This window comes from Perissodus microlepis, chromosome 8 (genome assembly GCF_051167445.1).
Source record: "Perissodus microlepis isolate ML-2025 ecotype Zambia chromosome 8, ASM5116744v1, whole genome shotgun sequence".
In the NCBI taxonomy this organism is placed as follows: Eukaryota; Metazoa; Chordata; class Actinopteri; order Cichliformes; family Cichlidae; genus Perissodus; species Perissodus microlepis.
In genome coordinates this window covers 23,318,612-23,329,478 of record NC_140468.1, presented here as the reverse complement: position 1 = coordinate 23,329,478, position 10,867 = coordinate 23,318,612, and positions in this window count along the sequence as shown.

Here is a 10,867-nt window from a genome sequence, read left to right as displayed (position 1 = left end):
CGCCCAGAGGTGGAAACTCCAGTTCAATGGAAAAACACAGCCACTCACCTGGACTATAACATCCTGCCTGTGGGCAGGGGCATCGGAGGGGCTCCTGAAGCATGGGCCTTTCAGCAGATGGGGGAATGGATCCCGCCCAAAGGCTCAGACACTGCGCCACTGCGTGCACATGTAGTATGTAATGAAGTGGAGAGATAGTCTTAATATGATGGAGAACACCTTATAGCACCTTGCATGCCCATGTGATATCATGAGATTAAGATCTTGAAAGCAGTTGTACGTTTAGGCATTTATAAACATTTATTCATTGTAAGTTTAGGCATTTCTCTGCTAAAGAGCTATTGTCCTCTGCTTCTGTATTACAGCTTTCCAATTAAGCTTCTCAAGTTGCTGTTACACAGTAAGACATTACAGCTGTTTATTCAATATATACAAGTACGAGTCTGGCCAATCGTTTTTCCCAGTCAGCAGCGTGTGTGCTATTTTTAAAAGCTCCTCTCTTATTTGAGAGAAATACTCATGTAGACTCTGTTGTTATGACAGGAAGCTGGGGCTTTCATGGGAAACACAGTAGTACATAAACGCTGGTGTTTTTGATTTGCTTTGTGGTTATGCAAATACGTGCGTACTGGTTGTAAGTGTCAGCTTTAATAAGATTAACATGTTACCACAGAGAGGCCATTTAGTGCCAAAACTTAATTAACAATGGGAATGGGAAATGAAATGAACACGAGCTTGTGTCCACATGTGACGTCAGCAGACTAATGTGAAATGTTTCCAACTCAGTCCTGTGCCTGGAAATGAAGACACTCTATAAAGAAAGGCTGCCCCCACAGTCAGCAAACGCAATCTGTGCTCCTTGGCGAAGACAGGTGGCAGAGCAAAGTGGTGGCGTGGTCCAGCACTGCTGTGGAAATTTACCTGTTTTTTATTTCCTTTTCCCATAATTCATTCATAGTACACGAAGGCGTAAACAGCAAGCATGCCAATGTTCTACCCAGAGGCATGTGGGGAACAAATGACAATCAGAACACCACACAAACCTGATCCACTCCAGAAGAAATTCAGCTTTCTCTTTTAATTGGCAGCGTGCACGAAAGAAAAATTCCAACTGTACTTTACTGAACTTGCTTCTCACCCACATACCAATCTATTTCCCTTAAATGATTTTTCTTCTTTCTGCAGAACTTGTCAAGGCTTCCTTGGAAGTGAATTACATTTCAAGTGATGCACCCTGGAACACATCTTATTCGCAATTAGTGACATGCGAGGAGTATGGAACGAAGTGCTTCGAATCCAGTTTTGTACTTATTTAACAGCATGTTCCACTTAGAGATTAATGGCAGTTTCATTGTCTTCCTCTCAAATAACGTGAAGTCTCACTTTTTCTAAAGCCTGACATACATTAACAGTTCCTTACCAGCAGCTTTTCACAGAAAATCTTATGAACCAGGGCTGAGCGAGAGAGACACTTGCAGGAGGAGAAGCATGCTGTCACTGATTTGGCTTGAAGATCCCATTAACCTTAGTGAGCACCTGTAAATTTGCTTTCAATTAGTGCAATCTGGAAACAAGTTAGAATGATATGCTGTTCATTATCCACAGAATTTAATGTGCTATCCTAGAATTTTTTCATTTTCTTAATTTTCTTAGCGTGTTGTTGAGTGTAGTGGAGCCTATTTCAGGTAAAATAATGTATTTTTAATATGAATATTTTTAAACCCTGTTTTTATTTAAAGTGAAATTTTGTGCTGATTGGTTTCACACTCTCCGCTCTCATCAGTATTACTCTGAGACAAACATAGTTAGCAGTTAGCTGGTAAATGCAGTCAGACATGTGCAGCTAAGGAGCCTTGTATCCTTGAAAAGCTAAAAAAAACTGGGATCGCCACACCGGGTTACTCCATTTGGCAGGTTTTTATGCCAGATGTCCTTCCTCACACAAGCCCCAAAGGAGATTTGTGTCTCTGTTTAGAAGTATTAAACATAAACTAATTAGCCACATTGTTAAAATAACCAACAAGTGAACAGCACTGATTATATTGTTATAATATAATATGAAATATCAGGCGATATATGGGGGTATCAGATTTTTCAGTTATAAAATACCATGTATCAGTCAGGCTCTAGCAGAAACTGGTATTTTTATATTGTTAAGGTTGGGCAACACATTTGATGATTTGTATTCATAGTTTGGTTGCACTGACCCAAAAGCATCAGTGAATGAAGAACAAAGTTGTCACATTTCTTGTTTGTATTGCTTGTAAAATATGATTCAATCTCCTAAATATTTTATGCATTGAAAGTATTATATACAACCTCATAATGCTGTTTTAGCACTGGTCATAAATCACCGTCTATTCAGCTGTGTGTCTCTGCAGGCTGCATGAAAGCTGCAACTCAAACACCTACACTTTGTTTATCTGATGACAGATGAAACATCTGTGCCTCAGGTCTCACCCTCGTCCTCTTCAAACAGGAGTGGGCTTACATAAACCCAGGGGCAGGCTTTTACCCTCAGGGTTGACTTCATCACACATGGAAAAATAGGTTTTAGGCTAAATATGGGTTTATGAATTTGAATACATTAAACTATTGTTCCCAAATCTTTGTGTTTCACCACAGCAAAAACTGAGACATAATCATCAAGTGAGCTTATCACTGTTACTGTATTGTGAGTGAGTGGTGTGTGTGTTTCAGTAATTACTGCTGTGTTTGACTTCCACCCATAACACCAGCTCAGCAAAACACAGTGTACCGTTCCCTCAGCCACACAGATAGACAGACAAACAGAAAAACAGATGACAATAGGCCAACAACAACAAACTGACCAAATGCTGCCTGTGGATGAATCACTTAGTTTGACTCTAGCAAAACCGTGCCAACTTCTGACTCAAAAATTACATCTGAGACATTTCACATGCACGAGGTTCTTTAGCACGTGAAACACACATACCAGTACATAACCAGAGAACACACAGATGTACAATTTAAATATGCAAACATGCATACCCTGCTTTACTATATATTTTACTCTAAATAGGACGACCAAGAGCACTGATTTCACTTTACAGAACCAGTAAATGCTGCATATACAATCATGTTTACAAACCATACAATCCACACTTTTATCTTTGATTTTGGCCTCAACGTACTATAAAGGAACTTAGTAGAAACAGGGGACCAACTGTTACATATTCGACTTCTTTCACAACTAGGGTTTCCAAAAAAATTAAATAAAAAAACAATCCTTAGATTTTAATCAGTACTAAATTTAATATTTAATTACAATCATCATTTGCAACAACATCAAAACAAACATTACTGTCTTTGCCTCCTCCAGCTGGATCGAATTTCACATAAATTCACTGCAGACAGAAAGGCACACCTCATCTCCTCACTAACAACTAAAGTATGGTTAACGTTCATAACACTGAAAACTTTAGGAGGAAGTCAAAGAGGTCATCTAAAGCTCCTGTTTCAACAACAGCTATCCTAAATGCAGCTAATGTTAACATGCACACATGTTAACATTAGCTGACATTAGCTGTTTTGCTAGTAGCAATTACCAATCACTAGCATTAGCCACCTGTTATCATTAGCATAGTAGCTAGCAGACTGCAAGTATTGAACCCTTACTTCTCTTGTTGCAGGATGAAGTTAAAATCTTCTCTGTGGTATGAAAAATGGTATCAAATATTGAGTATTTTCCTGGTTATTGGTATGGATTTGGACATTTTAGTATTGCGGCAACCCTGTCACATAGTCAGGCTGTATAACTTCTTAAAAGGACTCAGATACAAGCCGATGAGTCAGTGAAGCTCACTACTGTCGAATGACAGTCGTGAGCTTGATGTGAGTTGTTGACGGTATCCTGAACTTTTCTGTTGATAAGCGCTGCTGTTTCTGTGTGTTAGAGCCATGACTTTAGGAGATAAGGCTAAAGGTATCTCACCACCTACTTAAAAGCCAACTGGGCAGCCAATGTATTCAAGGTGGTGGGGTAACATGGTGACTTCCAGAAATTGGGGCATGCATCTATGTATTTTCAATGGATTAATTATAAATGTATCAGAATACATCGATTTATTGGAAGATGTAAGTACACACTAATTAGAGTGTATTTGTGAGCACAATATTCTTCATTTCTATTATACAATCTCAAAAACAACTGTTTGTACCTTTAGATTAACCTCTTAGAATATTGTCATATTTCTTGAAGTAAGTTATGTCATCATGTTAATAATTTCCACAATTTCCTGATGGGCTGAAAAGGTAACATGAAGGGTTCTTGCACAACTACTAATGCATCACTTTAATGTTCATTTTAGTAAACAAAGGGGAAGATTATTATGAGAGCGCTGTACTGTACTGTTAAAAAAAGGGGAAGTAGCAGGCAGTAAATGTTTGAGGACTTGAGGGGGAAGTGGTCCTGGAGCTGTGATGAAAGAAACGGAAAAAGAAACACATCAGCAAATGAAAGCTCCACCTCACCTATTGTGATCTATGAGCTTTATCACTCGTTCTCACAGTTTTTCCCGGTCTCGCATTCTTGCCGTTCCTCTCAGAGTGTACATTGTATAAATCACTGGCACATCCCTAAACAAACACAGTTCAGATACATGTTCCTTTTAGCCACCATGGATGCTTCCACGGATGATATGTCACCGCAACAATAATAACTTTCACATACAGCATCACGTGGTTGACCATAACTCTACACTGAGTAGAGTTGTGGCAAAAACATGTTTTGTAATATATCTCCTCTGCACAAACAGCACTATAAAGGGCATTTCCTTGGGATGTCCAATATGAGTGTACTCCCATAAACTTCCTGTCTTAATGTTAAAGAGAAATTCTTGATATGCCCCAGCGTTATGACTCTGTTGGGATTTCTTTCGAACTGTGACACATTTTCCCAGTAAGGACAAACGTCTGCACAGTGTAGGGCAGCCCAGACATAGAGATTCATTGGATTTTCTTTTTATTGCTGCTTCTGATAAGTGATCAGATGGGGTTTAAAAAAAAACAACCTTTTATTGTGTTCTTGATTAGGATGAACAATGTAGTGGTAACAGCAGAATGATTTTCAGTCTTTCAGACTCAGTTATTTTTTTTATCATATAAGTTGATGTACAGTCATGTGACAAAGAAAGTACACCTGCTTTTAATGCTGTGACAAGAGTAGGAACTGAAAGCTGAAGTCTAAAGCTATGGAAGAGGCTACCATCAGAAATTCACCAGTCATTACCTACATCCTGTAGATTCTTATTTTCTTATATATCATAAAATCATTCACTTAAGTCAAGGTGCGGCAAACCATTCCTGCCAAGCTATGGAGAAATATTTGAATCTGTCCACATCATCAAGTGATCCTGACTTTGAGAACCATGATACAAATACATCGCCAAAAGTATTCAAGCTCCCATCCAAATAATTTAACTCATTGTTTCAATCACTTCCATGGCAACAGATTTATAAAATCTGTTGCTCTCAGCAGCTCAGTGAATTCCAGCATGGTGATAAGATAGGATGTCACCTGTGCAACCAGTACCCTTGTGAAATTTCCTTGCTACTAAATATTCTATAGTCAGCTGTTAGTGGCATTATAACAAACTATAAGCAACTGGGAATGACAGCAACACAGCCACAAAGTGGTAGCCCACAAAGCGGGGTTATGCTGAGCCGCATAGTGCGCAGAGGTCGCAAACTTTCTGCAGAGTCAATCCCTACAGACCTCAAAACTTCATGTGGCCTTCAGATTAGAACAAGAACAGTGTGTAGAGATTTTCATGACATGGGTTCCATTCCTGGGCAGCTGCATGCAGCTGCAAGTCTTACATCATTGAGTGCAATGCAAAGCATCAGGTGCAGCAATAAAGATAGCTTCTCTATCTGGCAGTCTGATGGATCAGTCTATGTTTGGTTGTTGCCAAAAGAACAGTACTTGTCTGACTGCATTGTGCCATGTGTAAAGTTTGGTGGAGAGGGGATTATGGTGTGGGGTTGTTTTTCAAGAGTTGGACTTGGCCCCTTAGTTCCAGTGAAAGGAACCCTTAAAGCTTCAGCATACCAAGACATTTTGGACAGTTTCATGTTCCCAACTTTGTAGGAACAGTTTGGGGAGGGCTCCTTCCTGTTCCAACTTGACAGCAGTGCACAAAGCAAGCTCCATTAAAACATGGATGAGTGAGTTTGGTCTGGAAGAACTTGACTGGCCTGCACAGACTCCTGACCTCAACCTGACAGAAACCCTGTGGATGAATTAGAACAGAAACTGTGAGCCAGGCCTTCTTGTCCAACATCAGTGTCTAACCTCACAAATTTGCTGCTGGAAGAAGGATAAAAAATTCCCATTAACACAATCCCAAACCTTGTGGAAAGACTTCTCAGAAGAGTTGAAGCTGGAAAGGGTGGGCCGACATCATATTAAACCCTATGGATTAAGAATGGGATGTCACTCAAGTTCATAAGTGGGAAGGCAGAGGAGCGAATACTTTTGGCAGCATTTCGCTCCCATTTGTAACTTTAATTTCTCTTTAATTTCTAATTATTGTGAATGACTGAATTCTACATTAATTAATTGGATTTTAAACAAAAATATGTCATAAGGATGAAGAGTCGTCAAACCAGTTAGGAGGTAAACCACACCAGCATTGTTTTAAGTTATCCCTTTTCAAAATTATTCTTTTTTTAATCCTCCTTAGGAAAATAAATGTAACACAACTTCACTCTAATAACATTATTCCAGCTCCTGTTCATTAAACTTCAAAGATACCACATCCCATCCGTCTATCCATCCATCCTCTGAGCATTCAGGTCCAGGTTGCAGAAGCAGCATTGACATCAGAGATTCCCTCCCACACTTTGGCCACCTCTTCCAGCTATTCTGAGAAGACAGCCAGCCAGGAGGCATAATCTCTTCATTGTATCCTGGATCTGCCCCAGGGACATGCCCGATGCATCCTAGTCAGATGCTCCAATTTCAATGTGGAGGAATAGCAAGCTGTAGTCTGAGTCCTCCCCAAATTATCCTCCTTTTCACTGTAGCTCTAAGGGCCTAATCTATGTCATTTATTTTACATTGCATTACCATTATTTAATAATCATACATTAAAAACATTGTTAAACCCACTAACTCAGTGACTACAACATGGCAGAGGTTGTGAAAACACCTGCATAAATTATCACAAACTACCAATTCCAGTGTAGATCATATTACACTGTTTGTGTAGAACATAAGCAATGTGATTATAAAGCAGTGTGGGGAAATCAGCTGTAAAAAGCAGCAGCCAGTAGATTATATGACAGCGCGAGCCAGCCTCCTGCAGAGTATCTTTATGCATCTACTTAGTATCAGGTAGAGCAATGTCAGCAAGGTTTTTTTTTTTTATTTACCAAGATAAAGAGCACATTGGACATCACTGGCAAATTTTGCCCTCCTTAATAACTCATCTATGTTTTAAAAAATGCCCTGTCATACTTGGAGTGCAAGGTACGTAAACTTTTTATGATATAAAAAAAAAAGACAGACAATATTGTGGTAACTGCAAAGGAAATGTGGGCCAAAGCCAATCGTCGTGAAACCTAGATCAACACACTGTTTTGCCTCCAGGTAAAATGACACATTCAGAAGAAATATGGCTGTCAGTGGACCTTGTTGTTAAGCCAGAGAGCAAACACTGTTGTCCCGTGAGCTGATATTATGGATGAAAGTTAGTCACTGTGTGCTGACTGACAACCTTTCAGTTTCCATGTAGACCCAAATCCAGAGAATCTAATCGTGACTGATTTCCACTGTTGTTTGTCTTTTTTTCACTGACGTTTCATTGCATTTGAAGGCCTACCATATCATTACTGAGTGAGAAGTTACATGTGAGGCCTGATATATTTTTGGTGTGATGACGCCAACGGACGCACGCTTGTTTTGTAATCACACAGATATGTCACTCAATAACATTTTAGATTGCCAATGATTTTACACACAGTATGCTAAAACGCTAAACTTCACCAGTCTGTGTTCACCTTGTATTTTGTATTTTGCTGGTTTTTCTGTTGTTTTATAGCATCTTGCTGACATGAAATAAACCAGAAATGTTCCCAAAAGACTTCCAATTCACTTCCACCCCCTCCACAAACACTCTAAACACCTCCACTGTTCCTACACTTACAGTGCACTCACATTTACAGCCTCACTCAGCAAAGGACAAACAGCATCAATCTGACTGAATGAAAAGCTAAAAAAAATAATAATAACAGTAAAAAGTGATGAGTGGCTATAAAATGAGATTTACATGAAAAGCCTGAGAACCTTAGTGGAATGAAATTTGGTTTTATGCAGCATAAATCCACACAACAGGATGAGTTTCCTGTGGAACCAGCGCTAATGCAACAAGCATTAAATGAAGTTAGGAAATGACAGAAGCTTTATAGCAATATGTCATTCGGATTTCTGGTTTCTGTGAGTCATCTATGACCTTGTGTCCTTACACACCACAGTGAGGCAGACTGGATAATTGAGGGGGGGAAAAGTCACCGAAATGTGTGTGATTTTTAAAAAAAATTTTATACCTCGGCCAGAAAGACAACTACGTTTGCAAGCTCTGCCAAAAACAAAATTATGGTTAATCACCAGCCAGATTTTAAAATGAACTGCCATCATTATCCGATTATATTACATAAGCTCTAGTTTTGGAAAGCTCAAAATGTTCATCAAATACTGGCAATAAAAACAGTCCCCTTATGTAGGAAAATGCAGCGAAAACAGTTCTTTGCAAAGGGATATATTCATCCAGTCCATATCTGAAATACAAGAAAACATTTGTTTAGAGGCAATGTGGAAAATTAAATTGAATTGTGACAAAAATGATCAAATATTATACTGAAAAAACTGAAAAATACAGCATCAGTCACTGTCTGATTGAAACATCAACACAAGTGGTTAAACATCACCTTTGAGACCAACTACGATAAAACTGAAACAGAAGAAGTAAAATATAAGATTTATTTCTAGTACACTTTTGACAGATAAAAAAGTGCTTGAAAATAAAACCAGAAATAAAAACAAAATAATACTATAGAACAACAAAATTATAGAAATGTCAATGGAGTCACAGGGATTTTTTTCCTACTCCCATGAAATTATGAGCCTGCCAATGGGGAAAAATGTTTAGCTCCACAAACATGAAATATTCATTCACAATTAAGAAAAAAGAAGCTGGCACGGATCCAACACACACAAAGCATGTATGCAAAGGCTTTTTGCTGTCACACACGTTTGTTTTAACAGCAACTTGGCCATGAAGGCAATCGCATGGAACGAAAAGCACAGAAAGGTTCCTCCAGGAGCTGGGAGACAGCTGACCTACTTGACTGTAGACGGAAGTATTGACAGGAAACACAAACAGGCTGGGGTCAATGATTTTATGCTGACACTGCTATTTCCCCCAAAAAATATAGTCTTGGAAAAATAACCTTTAAATCAATCCCAGCCCTCATTTTTAGGCCCAATATAAATAATAAGTCAGTTTCCTCTTAACCCATGAATGACAGAGCAAAATTAAAAGTTAAGTTGAATAAAATAAGTTGATGCAGGAATAGAAACAACCTATATCAATAATATTATACAAGAACAGAGGACTCATGCCATTAAGCCCAGTTTTTTTTTAAAGAAGTCTTTCTTCTCTTCAGGCTTTTACACCGTTTCTTTGTACCATTTTCTGACCAAAACACTTCTTTCTTAGCTTGATTTTCTTACTCAAGTGTCTTTTTCGTTTCCCTTGATCTCACATCAATCAGAGAAGATACGTTCTGAAAGCAGGCAGTGTTTATTGAGGACCACAATGAGTACAATCCTGACATAAAAGCTGCTTTTGTTGATAATCTTCCTCCAACCGTGACGTTTTGTGGAAAAGCCAACTGCTCATGACGCTCATGTCATCTGCTGACCCTAATGTGCTCCATTCGCTGTGGATTTATTGAAAGAACATGAAAAATCATAATGACAAATCTGATATAAAGTATGCACTGAACAGAGACGGTGAGGCAGCCACTTTTTGTCTTTACAGCAGAATGCTTTACTGATGATTTGAGCATGATGCATGAAAACAAAAACCATTGCAAATTATGCTCTTGAGCAGCAACGCTCGCCCAAGCTCCCTTCTAGTCTGCACACTGGCTTCAGGGCAATAGATTTTCTGGTGAGCAGAGTCTAAGTAAATTTACATAACCTGTTCACATCTAAATCTGTGAACAGAATGTCATTACATATGCTTTCTTTAGTGAAATGTGATCCCAACATCTGAGATGCCAACAGAGATGTCCAAAGTTCTGCCTGTTAAAAGGGAGTTCTTCCTTTCCACTGTCACCAAGTGCTCACTCATGTGAAATCATCTTATTGTGGGTGTTTTCTCCCTAATTTTGAAGAGTCTTTATCTTTCAATATAAAGTGAGGCGACTGAATTGGTGCTATGTGAACAAAAGTTAAATGAATTGTTGGGCTTCGTAGCAGTGAGTTTAATCAAATTAACAGCTGTCTGTGTAGGTTCTTTGTCATCCAGGTCATGACAGTCTGGGCAAGAACTGCAGAAACCTCTTAGATGAGAGGCGTAACATCTTCAAAAATCTAAAGAAGTCCAGCTGCCTTCTTTTTGAGCTCAAGAAAATTAAACGCTTCCATCTGTGCAAATCATTTCATCAGCTTCTTGAGGTTTTTTCCTCAACTGATATGATCAGTGCAGAGAGCAACTACAACAAAGAGCACAAAGAGGAGTGTTCTTCATGTTTAGTTAAACCTCCCCCCAAAAGTGCCAGAATGTCAAACCACGAGTGTGGGCATGTTTCCAGACTTTGGCAGGAAGTTATCTAT